The sequence below is a fragment of the Macaca fascicularis genome, chromosome 3 (assembly GCF_037993035.2).
Source record: "Macaca fascicularis isolate 582-1 chromosome 3, T2T-MFA8v1.1".
Classification (NCBI taxonomy): domain Eukaryota; kingdom Metazoa; phylum Chordata; class Mammalia; order Primates; family Cercopithecidae; genus Macaca; species Macaca fascicularis.
This window is the reverse complement of record NC_088377.1, coordinates 62,552,424-62,565,147: the sequence shown is the minus strand read 5'-3', so window position 1 is coordinate 62,565,147 and position 12,724 is coordinate 62,552,424.

Genomic DNA, 12,724 nt, shown 5'->3' with positions numbered 1-12,724 from the left:
CTCAAGAAGCTGCTCGCTAAGCCTGTTCTTGTGGAATTCGCAAAGTGATATTTGGAAGCCCATAGAGGGCTATGGTGAAAAAGGAAATACCCACAGAGAAAAAATGGAAAAAAGCTTTTTGAGAAACCGCTTACTGATGTGTGACTTCCGCTCACAGAGTTACATCTGTATTTCATGGATCTCTTTGCTAGCCTTATTTCTGTGGAATCTGAGAACAGATATTTCGGATCCCTTTGAAGACTATAGGGCCAAAGGAAATATCCTCCGATAACAAAGAGAAAGAAGCTTTCTGAGAATCTTCTTTGTGTTCTGTAAAATCATCTCATAGTGTTACAGCTTTCCCCTCAAGAAACCTTTCGCTAAGAGAGTTCTTGTGGAAAATGCAAAGTGATATTTGGAAGCCCATAGAGGGCTGCGGTGAAAAAGGAATTATCCTCCAATGAAATCTGAAAAGAAGCTTTCTGAGAAACCGCTTTGTGTTCTGTGAATTCATCTCAAAGAGTTACAGCTTTCCCCTCTAGAAGCCGCACGCTACGCCTGTTCCTGTGGAATTCGCAAAGGGATATTTGGAAGCCCATAGATGGCTACGGTGAAAAAGGACATATCCTCAGAGAAAAACTGGAAAGAAGCTTTCTGAGAAACGGCTTTGTGATGTGTGACTTCCAATCACAGAGTTACATTTGTATTTCGTGGATCTCTTCGCTAGCCTTATTTCTGTGGAATCTGAGAACAGATATTTCGGATCCCTTTGAAGACTATAGGGCCAAAGGAAATATCCTCCGATAACAAAGAGAAAGAAGCTTTCTAAGAAATTTCTTTGTGTTCTGTGAAATCATCTCACAGAGTTACAGCTTTCCCCTCAAGAAGCCTTTCGCTAAGACATTGCTTTTGGAATTTGCCAAGTGATATTTGTAAGCCCTTAGAGGGCTATGGTGAAAAAGGATATATCCTCCAATGAAATCTGGAAAGAAGCTTTCTGAGAAACTGCTTAGTGTTCTGTGAATTCATTTCACAGAGTTACAGCTTTCCCCTCAAGAAGCCGCTCGCTAAGCCTCTTCTTGTGGAATTCGCAAAGTGATATTTGGAAGCCATAGAGGGCTATGGTGGAAAAGGCTATATCCTCAGAGAAAAACTGGAAAGTAGCTTTCTAGAAACTGTTTTGTGATGTGTGACATCGGCTCATAGAGTAACATCTGTATTTCGTGGATCTCTGTGCTAGCCCTATTTCTGTGGAATCTGAGAACAGATATTTCGGATCCCTTTGAAGACTATAGGGCCAAAGGAAATATCCTCCAATAACAAAGAGAAGGAAGCTTTCTGAGAAACTCCTTTGTGTTCTGTGAAATAATCTCACAGAGTTACAGCTTTCCCCTCAAGAAGACTTTCGCTAAAACAGTTCTTGTGGAATTTGCAAAGTGATATTTGGAAGCGCATGGTGGGCAAAGGTAAAAAAGGAAATATCCTCCGATGAAATCTGGAAAGAAGCTTTCTGAGAAACTGCTCTTGTTCTCTGAATTCATCTCACAGAGTTACAGCTTTCCTCTCAAGAAGCCGCTCGCTAAGCCTGTTCTTATGGAATTCGCAAAGTGATATTTGGAAGCTCATAGAGGGCTATATCCTCCGATAACAAAGAGAAAGAAGCTTTCTGAGAAACTTCTTTGTTTTCTGTGAAATCATCTCATAGAGTTACAGCTTTCCCCTCAAGAAGCCTTTCACTAAGACAGTGCTTGTGGAATTTGCAAAGTGATATTTGGAAGCCCCTAGACGGCTATGGTGAAAAAGGAAATATCCTCTGAGGAAAGCTGGAAAGAAGATTTCTGAGAAACTGCTTAGTGTTCTGTGAATTCATCTCAAAGAGTTACAGCTTTCCCCTCTAGAAGCCGCACGCTAAGCCTGTTCCTGTGTAATTCGCAAAGGGATATTTGTAAGCCCATAGAGGGCTATGGTGAAAAAGGAAATATCCTGAGAGAAAATCTTGTAAGAATCTTTCCGAGAAACTGCTTTGTGATGTGTGTCTTCCGCTCACAGATTTACATCTGTATTTCGTGGATCTCTTTGCTAGCCTTATTTCTGTGGAATCTGAGAACAGATATTTCGGATCCCTTTGAAGACTATAGGGCCAAAGGAAATATCCTCCGATAACAAAGACAAAGAAGCTTTCTGAGAAACTTCTTTTTGTTCTGTGAAATCATCTCACAGAGTTACAGCTTTCCCCTCAAGAAGCCTTTCGCTAAGACAGTTCTTGTGGAAAATGCAAAGTGATATTTGGAAGTCCATAGAGGGCTGTGGTGAAAAAGGAAATATCCTCCGATGAAATCTGGAAAGAAGCTTTCTGAGAAACCGCTTTGTGTTCGGTGAATTCATCTCAAAGAGTTACAGCTTTCCCCTCTAGAAGCCGCACGCTACGCCTGTTCCTGTGGAATTCGCAAAGGGATATTTGGAAGCCCATAGAGGGGTACGGTGAAAAAGGACATATCCTCAGAGAAAAACTGGAAAGAAGCTTTCTGAGAAACGGCTTTGTGATGTGTGACTTCCAATCACAGAGTTACATTTGTATTTCGTGGATCTCTTCGCTAGCCTTATTTCTGTGGAATCTGAGAACAGATATTTCGGATCCCTTTGAAGACTATAGGGCCAAAGGAAATATCCTCCGATAACAAAGAGAAAGAAGCTTTCTGAGAAACTTCTTTGTGTTCTGTGAAATCATCTCACAGAGTTACAGCTTTCCCCTCAAGAAGCCTTTCGCTAAGACATTGCTTTTGGAATTTGCCAAGTGATATTTGTAAGCCCTTAGAGGGCTATGGTGAAAAAGGATATATCCTCCAATGAATTCTGAAAGAAGCTTTCTGAGAAACTGCTTAGTGTTCTGTGAATTCATTTCACAGAGTTACAGCTTTCCCCTCAAGAAGCCGCTCGCTAAGCCTCTTCTTGTGGAATTTACAAAGTGATATTTGGAAGCCATAGAGGGCTATGGTGGAAAAGGCTATAACCTCAGAGAAAAACTGGAAAGTAGCTTTCTAGAAACTGTTTTGTGATGTGTGACATCGGCTCATAGAGTAACATCTGTATTTCGTGGATCTCTGTGCTAGCCCTATTTCTGTGGAATCTGAGAACAGATATTTCGGATCCCTTTGAAGACTATAGGGCCAAAGGAAATATCCTCCAATAACAAAGAGAAGGAAGCTTTCTGAGAAACTCCTTTGTGTTCTGTGAAATAATCTCACAGAGTTACAGCTTTCCCCTCAAGAAGACTTTCGCTAAAACAGTTCTTGTGGAATTTGCAAAGTGATATTTGGAAGCGCATGGTGGGCAAAGGTAAAAAAGGAAATATCCTCCGATGAAAGCTGGAAAGAAGCTTTCTGAGAAACTGCTCTTGTTCTGTGAATTCATCTCACAGAGTTACAGCTTTCCTCTCAAGAAGCCGCTCGCTAAGCCTGTTCTTATGGAATTCGCAAAGTGATATTTGGAAGCTCAGAGAGGGCTATATCCTCCGATAACAAAGAGAAAGAAGCTTTCTGAGAAACTTCTTTGTTTTCTGTGAAATCATCTCATAGAGTTACAGCTTTCCCCTCATGAAGCCTTTCACTAAGACAGTGCTTGTGGAATTTGCAAAGTGATATTTGGAAGCCCCTAGAGGGCTATGGTGAAAAAGGAAATATCCTCTGAGGAAAGCTGGAAAGAAGATTTCTGAGAAACTGCTTAGTGTTCTGTGAATTCATCTCAAAGAGTTACAGCTTTCCCCTCTAGAAGCCGCTCGCTAAGCCTGTTCCTGTGTAATTCGCAAAGGGATATTTGTAAGCCCATAGAGGGCTATGGTGAAAAAGGAAATATCCTGAGAGAAAATCTTGTAAGAATCTTTCCGAGAAACTGCTTTGTGATGTGTGTCTTCCGCTCACAGATTTACATCTGTATTTCGTGGATCTCTTTGCTAGCCTTATTTCTGTGGAATCTGAGAACAGATATTTCGGATCCCTTTGAAGACTATAGGGCCAAAGGAAATATCCTCCGATAACAAAGACAAAGAAGCTTTCTGAGAAACTTCTTTTTGTTCTGTGAAATCATCTCACAGAGTTACAGCTTTCCCCTCAAGAAGCCTTTCGCTAAGACAGTTCTTGTGGAAAATGCAAAGTGATATTTGGAAGTCCATAGAGGGCTGTGGTGAAAAAGGAAATATCCTCCGATGAAATCTGGAAAGAAGCTTTCTGAGAAACCGCTTTGTGTTCGGTGAATTCATCTCAAAGAGTTACAGCTTTCCCCTATAGAAGCCGCACGCTACGCCTGTTCCTGTGGAATTCGCAAAGGGATATTTGGAAGCCCATAGAGGGGTACGGTGAAAAAGGACATATCCTCAGAGAAAAACTGGAAAGAAGCTTTCTGAGAAACGGCTTTGTGATGTGTGACTTCCAATCACAGAGTTACATTTGTATTTCGTGGATCTCTTCGCTAGCCTTATTTCTGTGGAATCTGAGAACAGATATTTCGGATCCCTTTGAAGACTATAGGGCCAAAGGAAATATCCTCCGATAACAAAGAGAAAGAAGCTTTCTGAGAAACTTCTTTGTGTTCTGTGAAATCATCTCACAGAGTTACAGCTTTCCCCTCAAGAAGCCTTTCGCTAAGACATTGCTTTTGGAATTTGCCAAGTGATATTTGTAAGCCCTTAGAGGGCTATGGTGAAAAAGGATATATCCTCCAATGAATTCTGAAAGAAGCTTTCTGAGAAACTGCTTAGTGTTCTGTGAATTCATTTCACAGAGTTACAGCTTTCCCCTCAAGAAGCCGCTCGCTAAGCCTCTTCTTGTGGAATTTACAAAGTGATATTTGGAAGCCATAGAGGGCTATGGTGGAAAAGGCTATAACCTCAGAGAAAAACTGGAAAGTAGCTTTCTAGAAACTGTTTTGTGATGTGTGACATCGGCTCATAGAGTAACATCTGTATTTCGTGGATCTCTGTGCTAGCCCTATTTCTGTGGAATCTGAGAACAGATATTTCGGATCCCTTTGAAGACTATAGGGCCAAAGGAAATATCCTCCAATAACAAAGAGAAGGAAGCTTTCTGAGAAACTCCTTTGTGTTCTGTGAAATAATCTCACAGAGTTACAGCTTTCCCCTCAAGAAGACTTTCGCTAAAACAGTTCTTGTGGAATTTGCAAAGTGATATTTGGAAGCGCATGGTGGGCAAAGGTAAAAAAGGAAATATCCTCCGATGAAAGCTGGAAAGAAGCTTTCTGAGAAACTGCTCTTGTTCTGTGAATTCATCTCACAGAGTTACAGCTTTCCTCTCAAGAAGCCGCTCGCTAAGCCTGTTCTTATGGAATTCGCAAAGTGATATTTGGAAGCTCAGAGAGGGCTATATCCTCCGATAACAAACAGAAAGAAGCTTTCTGAGAAACTTCTTTGTTTTCTGTGAAATCATCTCATAGAGTTACAGCTTTCCCCTCAAGAAGCCTTTCACTAAGACAGTGCTTGTGGAATTTGCAAAGTGATATTTGGAAGCCCCTAGAGGGCTATGGTGAAAAAGGAAATATCCTCTGAGGAAAGCTGGAAAGAAGATTTCTGAGAAACTGCTTAGTGTTCTGTGAATTCATCTCAAAGAGTTACAGCTTTCCCCTCTAGAAGCCGCTCGCTAAGCCTGTTCCTGTGTAATTCGCAAAGGGATATTTGTAAGCCCATAGAGGGCTATGGTGAAAAAGGAAATATCCTGAGAGAAAATCTTGTAAGAATCTTTCCGAGAAACTGCTTTGTGATGTGTGTCTTCCGCTCACAGATTTACATCTGTATTTCGTGGATCTCTTTGCTAGCCTTATTTCTGTGGAATCTGAGAACAGATATTTCGGATCCCTTTGAAGACTATAGGGCCAAAGGAAATATCCTCCGATAACAAAGACAAAGAAGCTTTCTGAGAAACTTCTTTTTGTTCTGTGAAATCATCTCACAGAGTTACAGCTTTCCCCTCAAGAAGCCTTTCGCTAAGACAGTTCTTGTGGAAAATGCAAAGTGATATTTGGAAGTCCATAGAGGGCTGTGGTGAAAAAGGAAATATCCTCCGATGAAATCTGGAAAGAAGCTTTCTGAGAAACCGCTTTGTGTTCGGTGAATTCATCTCAAAGAGTTACAGCTTTCCCCTCTAGAAGCCGCACGCTACGCCTGTTCCTGTGGAATTCGCAAAGGGATATTTGGAAGCCCATAGAGGGGTACGGTGAAAAAGGACATATCCTCAGAGAAAAACTGGAAAGAAGCTTTCTGAGAAACGGCTTTGTGATGTGTGACTTCCAATCACAGAGTTACATTTGTATTTCGTGGATCTCTTCGCTAGCCTTATTTCTGTGGAATCTGAGAACAGATATTTCGGATCCCTTTGAAGACTATAGGGCCAAAGGAAATATCCTCCGATAACAAAGAGAAAGAAGCTTTCTGAGAAACTTCTTTGTGTTCTGTGAAATCATCTCACAGAGTTACAGCTTTCCCCTCAAGAAGCCTTTCGCTAAGACATTGCTTTTGGAATTTGCCAAGTGATATTTGTAAGCCCTTAGAGGGCTATGGTGAAAAAGGATATATCCTCCAATGAAATCTGGAAAGAAGCTTTCTGAGAAACTGCTTAGTGTTCTGTGAATTCATTTCACAGAGTTACAGCTTTCCCCTCAAGAAGCCGCTCGCTAAGCCTCTTCTTGTGGAATTTACAAAGTGATATTTGGAAGCCATAGAGGGCTATGGTGGAAAAGGCTATAACCTCAGAGAAAAACTGGAAAGTAGCTTTCTAGAAACTGTTTTGTGATGTGTGACATCGGCTCATAGAGTAACATCTGTATTTCGTGGATCTCTGTGCTAGCCCTATTTCTGTGGAATCTGAGAACAGATATTTCGGATCCCTTTGAAGACTATAGGGCCAAAGGAAATATCCTCCAATAACAAAGAGAAGGAAGCTTTCTGAGAAACTCCTTTGTGTTCTGTGAAATAATCTCACAGAGTTACAGCTTTCCCCTCAAGAAGACTTTCGCTAAAACAGTTCTTGTGGAATTTGCAAAGTGATATTTGGAAGCGCATGGTGGGCAAAGGTAAAAAAGGAAATATCCTCCGATGAAAGCTGGAAAGAAGCTTTCTGAGAAACTGCTCTTGTTCTGTGAATTCATCTCACAGAGTTACAGCTTTCCTCTCAAGAAGCCGCTCGCTAAGCCTGTTCTTATGGAATTCGCAAAGTGATATTTGGAAGCTCAGAGAGGGCTATATCCTCCGATAACAAAGAGAAAGAAGCTTTCTGAGAAACTTCTTTGTTTTCTGTGAAATCATCTCATAGAGTTACAGCTTTCCCCTCAAGAAGCCTTTCACTAAGACAGTGCTTGTGGAATTTGCAAAGTGATATTTGGAAGCCCCTAGAGGGCTATGGTGAAAAAGGAAATATCCTCTGAGGAAAGCTGGAAAGAAGATTTCTGAGAAACTGCTTAGTGTTCTGTGAATTCATCTCAAAGAGTTACAGCTTTCCCCTCTAGAAGCCGCTCGCTAAGCCTGTTCCTGTGTAATTCGCAAAGGGATATTTGTAAGCCCATAGAGGGCTATGGTGAAAAAGGAAATATCCTCAGAGAAAAACTGGAAAGAAGTTTCTGAGAAACTGCTTTGTGATGTGTGACTTCCGCTCACAGAATTCCATCTGTATTTCGTGGATCTCTTTGCTAGCCTTATTTCTGTGGAATCTGAGAACAGATATTTCGGATCCCTTTGAAGACTATAGGGCCGAAGGAAATATCCTCCGATAACAAAGACAAAGAAGCTTTCTGAGAAACTTCTTTTTGTTCTGTGAAATCATCTCACAGAGTTACAGCTTTCCCCTCAAGAAGCCTTTCGCTAAGACAGTTCTTGTGGAAAATGCAAAGTGATATTTGGAAGTCCATAGAGGGCTATGGTGAAAAAGGAAATATCCTCCGATGAAATCTGGAAAGAAGCTTTCTGAGAAACTGCTTAGTGTTCTGTGAATTCATCTAACAGAGTTACAGCTATCCCCTCTAGAAGCTGCACGCTAAGCCTGTTCCTGTGGAATTCGCAATGTGATATTTGCAAGCCCATAGAGGGCTATGGTGAAAAAGGAAATATCCTCAGAGAAAAACTGGAAAGAAGTTTCTGAGAAACTGCTTTGTGATGTGTGACTTCCGCTCACAGAATTACATCTGTATTTCAAGGATCTCTTTGCTAGCCTTATTTCTGTGGAATCTGAGAACAGATATTTCGGAGCCGTTTGAAGACTATAGGTCCAAAGGAAATATCCTCCGATAACAAAGACAAAGAAGCTTTCTGAGTAACTTCTTTGTGTTCTGTGAAATCAACTCACAGAGTTACAGCTTTCCCCTGAAGAAGACTTTCGCTAAGACAGTTCTTGTGGAAAATGCAAAGTGATATTTGGAAGCCCATAGAGGGTATGGTGAAATAGGAAATATCCTCCGATGAAATCTGGAAAGAAGCTTTCTGAGAAATTGCTTAGTGTTCTGTGAATTCATCTCACAGAGTTACAGCTTTCCCTCTAGAAGCCGTTCGCTAAGCCTGTTCTTGTGGAATTCGCAAAGTGATATTTGGAAGCCCATAGAGGGCTATGGTGAAAAAGGAAATATCCTCCGATGAAATCTGGAAAGAAGCCTTCTGAGAAACTGCTTAGTGTTCTGTGAATTCATCTCACAGAGTTACAGCTTTCCCCTCTAGAAGCCGCTCGCTAAGCCTGTTCTTGTGGAATTCGCAAAGTGATATTTGGAAGCCCCTAGAGGGCTATGGTGAAAAAGGAAATATCCTCAGAGAAAAACTGCAAAGAAGCTATCTGAGAAACTGCTTTGTGATGTGTGACTTCCACTCACAGAGTTACATCTGTATTTCGTGGATCTCTTTGCTAGCCTTATTTCTATGTAATCTGAGAGCAGATATTTCGGATCCCTTTGAAGACTATAGGGCCAAAGGAAATATCCTTTGATAACAAAGAGAAAGAAGCTTTCTGAGAAACTTCTTTGTGTTCTGTGAAATCATCTCACAGAGTTACAGCTTTCCCCTCAAGAAGCCTTTCGCTAAGACAGTTCTTGTGGAATTTGCAAAGTGATATTTGGAAGCCCCTAGAGGGCTAGGGTGAAAAAGGAAATATCCTCCGATGAAAGCTGGAAAGAAGCTTTCGGAGAAACTGCTTAGTGTTCTGTGAATTCAACTCACAGAGTTACAGCTTTCCCCTCAAGAAGCCGCTCGCTAAGCCTGTTCTTGTGGAATTCGCAAAGTGATATTTGGAAGCCCATAGAAGTCTATGGTGAAAAAGGACATATCCTCAGAGAAAAACTGGAAAGAAGCTTTCAGAGAAACTGCTTTGTGATGTGTGACTTCCGCTCACAGAGTTACATCTGTATTTCATGGATCTCTTTGCTAGCCTTTTTTCTGTGGAATCTGAGAACAGATATTTCGTATCCCTTTGAAGACTATAGGGCCAATGGAAATATCCTCCGATAACAAAGAGAAAGAAGCGTTCTGAGAAACTTCTTTGTGTTCTGTGAAATCATCTCACAGAGTTACAGCTTTCCTCTCAAAAAGCCTTTCGCTAAGACAGTGCTTTTGGAAATTTTCAAGTGATATTTGGAAAACTTTAGAGGGCTATGGTGAAAAAGGAAATATCCTCCGTTGAAAACTGGAAAGAAGCTTTCTGAGAAACTGCTTAGTGTTTTGTGAATTCAACTCACAGAGTTACAGCATTCCCCTCAAGGAGCCCTTCGCTATGCCTGTTCTTGTGGAATTCGCAAAGTGATATTTGGAAGCCCAGAGAGGGCTATGGTGAAAAAGGAAATATCCTGAGAGAAAAACTGGTAAGAATCTTTCTGAGAAACTGCTTTGTGATGTGTGACTTCCGCTCACAGAGTTACATCTGTATTTCGTGGATCTCTTTGCTAGCCTTATTTCTGTGGAATCTGAGATCAGATATTTCGGATCCCTTTGAAGACTATAGGGCCAAAGGAAATATCCTCCGATTACAAAGAGAAAGAAGCTTTCTGAGAAACTTCTTTGTGTTCTGTGAAATCATCTCACAGAGTTACAGCTTTCCCCTCAAGAAGACTTTCGCTAAGACAGTTCTTGTGGAATTAGCAAAGTGATATTTGGAAGCCCCTAGAGTGCTATGGTGAAAAAGGAAATATCCTCCGATGAAAGCTGGAAAGAAGCTTTCTGAGAAACTGCTTAGTGTTCTGTGAATTCATCTCACAGAGTTACAGCTTTCCCCTCAAGAATCCGCTCGCTAACCCTGTTCTTGTGAAATTCGCAAAGTGATATTTGGAATCCCAGAGAGGGCTATGGTGAAAACAGGAAATATCCTCAGACAAAAACTGGTAAGAAGCTTTCTTAAAAACTGCTTTGTGATGTGTGACTACCGCTCACAGAGTTACATCTGTATTTCGTGGATCTCTTTGCTAGCCTTATTTCTGTGGAATCTTAGAACAGATATTTCGGATCCCTTTGAAGACTCTAGGGCCAAAGGAAATATCCTCCGATAACAAAAACAAAGAAGCTTTCTGAGAAACTTCTTTGTGTTCTGTGAAATCATCTCACAGAGTTACAGCTTTCCCCTCAAGAAGCCTTTCGCTAAGACAGTTCTTGTGGAAAATGCAAAGTGATATTTGGAAGCCCATAGAGGGCTGCGGTTAAAAAGGAAATATCCTCCAATGAAATCTGGAAAGAAGCTTTCTGAGAAACTGCTTAGTTTTCTGTGAGTCCATGTCACGGAGTTACACCTTTCCTCTCTAGAAGCCGCTCGCTAAGCCTCTTCTTGTGGAATTCGCAAAGTGATATTTGGAAGCCCATAGAGGGCTATGGTGAAAAAGGACATATCCTCAGAGAAAAACTGGAAAGAAGCTTTCTGAGAAACGGCTTTGTGGTGTGTGACTTCCACTCACAGAATTACATTTGTATTTCGTTGATCTCTTTGGTAGTCTTATTTCTGTGGAATCTGAGATCAGATATTTCGGATCCCTTCGAAGACTATAGGTCCAAAGGAAATATCCTCCGATAACAAAGACAAAGAAGCTTTATGAGTAACTTCTTTGTGTTCTGTGAAATCATCTCACAGAGTTACAGCTTTCCCCTCAAGAAGCCTTTCGCTAAGACAGTGCTTTTGGAAATTTTCAAGTGATATTTGGAAAACCTTAGAGGGCTATGGTGAAAAAGGAAATATCCTCCGATGAAAACTGGAAAGAAGCTTTCTGAGAAACTGCTTAGTGTTTTGTGAATTCAACTCACAGAGTTACAGCTTTCCCCTCAAGAAGCCGTTCGCTAAGCCTGTTCTTGTGAAATTCGCAAAGTGATATTTGGAAGCCCAGAGAGGGCTATGGTGAAAAAGGAAATATCCTGAGAGAAAAACTGGTAAGAATCTTTCTGAGAAACTGCTTTGTGATGTGTGACTTCTGCTCACAGAGTTAAATCTGTATTTCGTGGATCTCTTTGCCAGCCTTATTTCTGTGGAATCTGAGAACAGATATTTCGGATCCCTTTGAAGACTAAAGGGCCAAAGGAAATATCCTCCGATAACAAAGAGAAAGAAGCTTTCTGAGAAACTTCTTTGTGTTCTTGAAATCATCTCACAGAGTTACAGCTTTCCCCTCAAGAAGACGTTCGCTAAGACAGTTCTTGTGGAAAATGCAAAGTGATATTTGGAAGCCCATAGAGGGCTGCGGTGAAAATGGAAATATCCTCCGATGAAATCTGGAAAGATGCTTTCTGAGAAACTGCTTAGTGTTCTGTGAATTCATCTCAAAGATTTACAGCTTACCCCTCTAGAAGCCGCACGCTAAGCCTGTTCTTGTGGAATTCGCAAAGGGATATTTGGAAGCTCATATAGGGCTACGGTGAAAAAAGACATATCCTCAGAGAAACACCGGAAAGAATCTTTCTGAGAAACGGCTTTGTGATGTGTGACTTCCAATCACAGAGTTACATTTGTATTTCGTGGATCTCTTTGCTAGCCTTATTTCTGTGGAATCTGAGAACAGATATTTCTGATCCCTTTGAAGTCTATAGGGCCAAAGGAAATATCCTCCGATAACAAAGAGAAAGAAGCTTTCTGAGAAACTTCTTTGTGTTCTGTGAAGTCATCTCACAGAGTTACAGCTTTCCCCTCGAGAAGCCTTTCGCTAAGACATTGCTTTTGGAATTTGCCAAGTGATATTTGGAAGCCCTTAGAGGGCTATGGTGAAAAAGGAAATATCCTCCGATTAAATCTGGAAAGAAGCTTTCTGAGAAACTGCTTAGTGTTTTGTGAATTCAACTCCCAGAGTTACAGCTTTCCCATCTAGAAGCCGCTCGCTAAGCCTATTCTTGTGGAATTCGCAAAAGTGATATTTGGAAGCCCATAAAGAGCTATGGTGAAAAAGGAAATATCCTCAGAGAAAAACTGGAAAGAAGCTTTCTGAGAAAATGCTTTGTGATGTGTGATTTCCGCTCACAGAGTTACATCTGTATTTCATGGATCTCTTTGCTAGCCTTATTTCTGTGGAATCTGAGAACAGATATTTCGGATTCCTTTGAAGATTATAGGGCCAAAGGAAATATCCTCCGATAACAAAGAGAAAGAAGCTTTCTGAGAAAACTCTTTGTGTTCTGTGAAATCATCTCACAGAGTTACAGCTTTCCCCTCAAGAAGCCTTTCGCTAAGACAGTTCTTGTGGAAAATGCAAAGTGATATTTGGAAGCTCATAGAGGGCTGCGGTGAAAAAGGAAATATCCTCC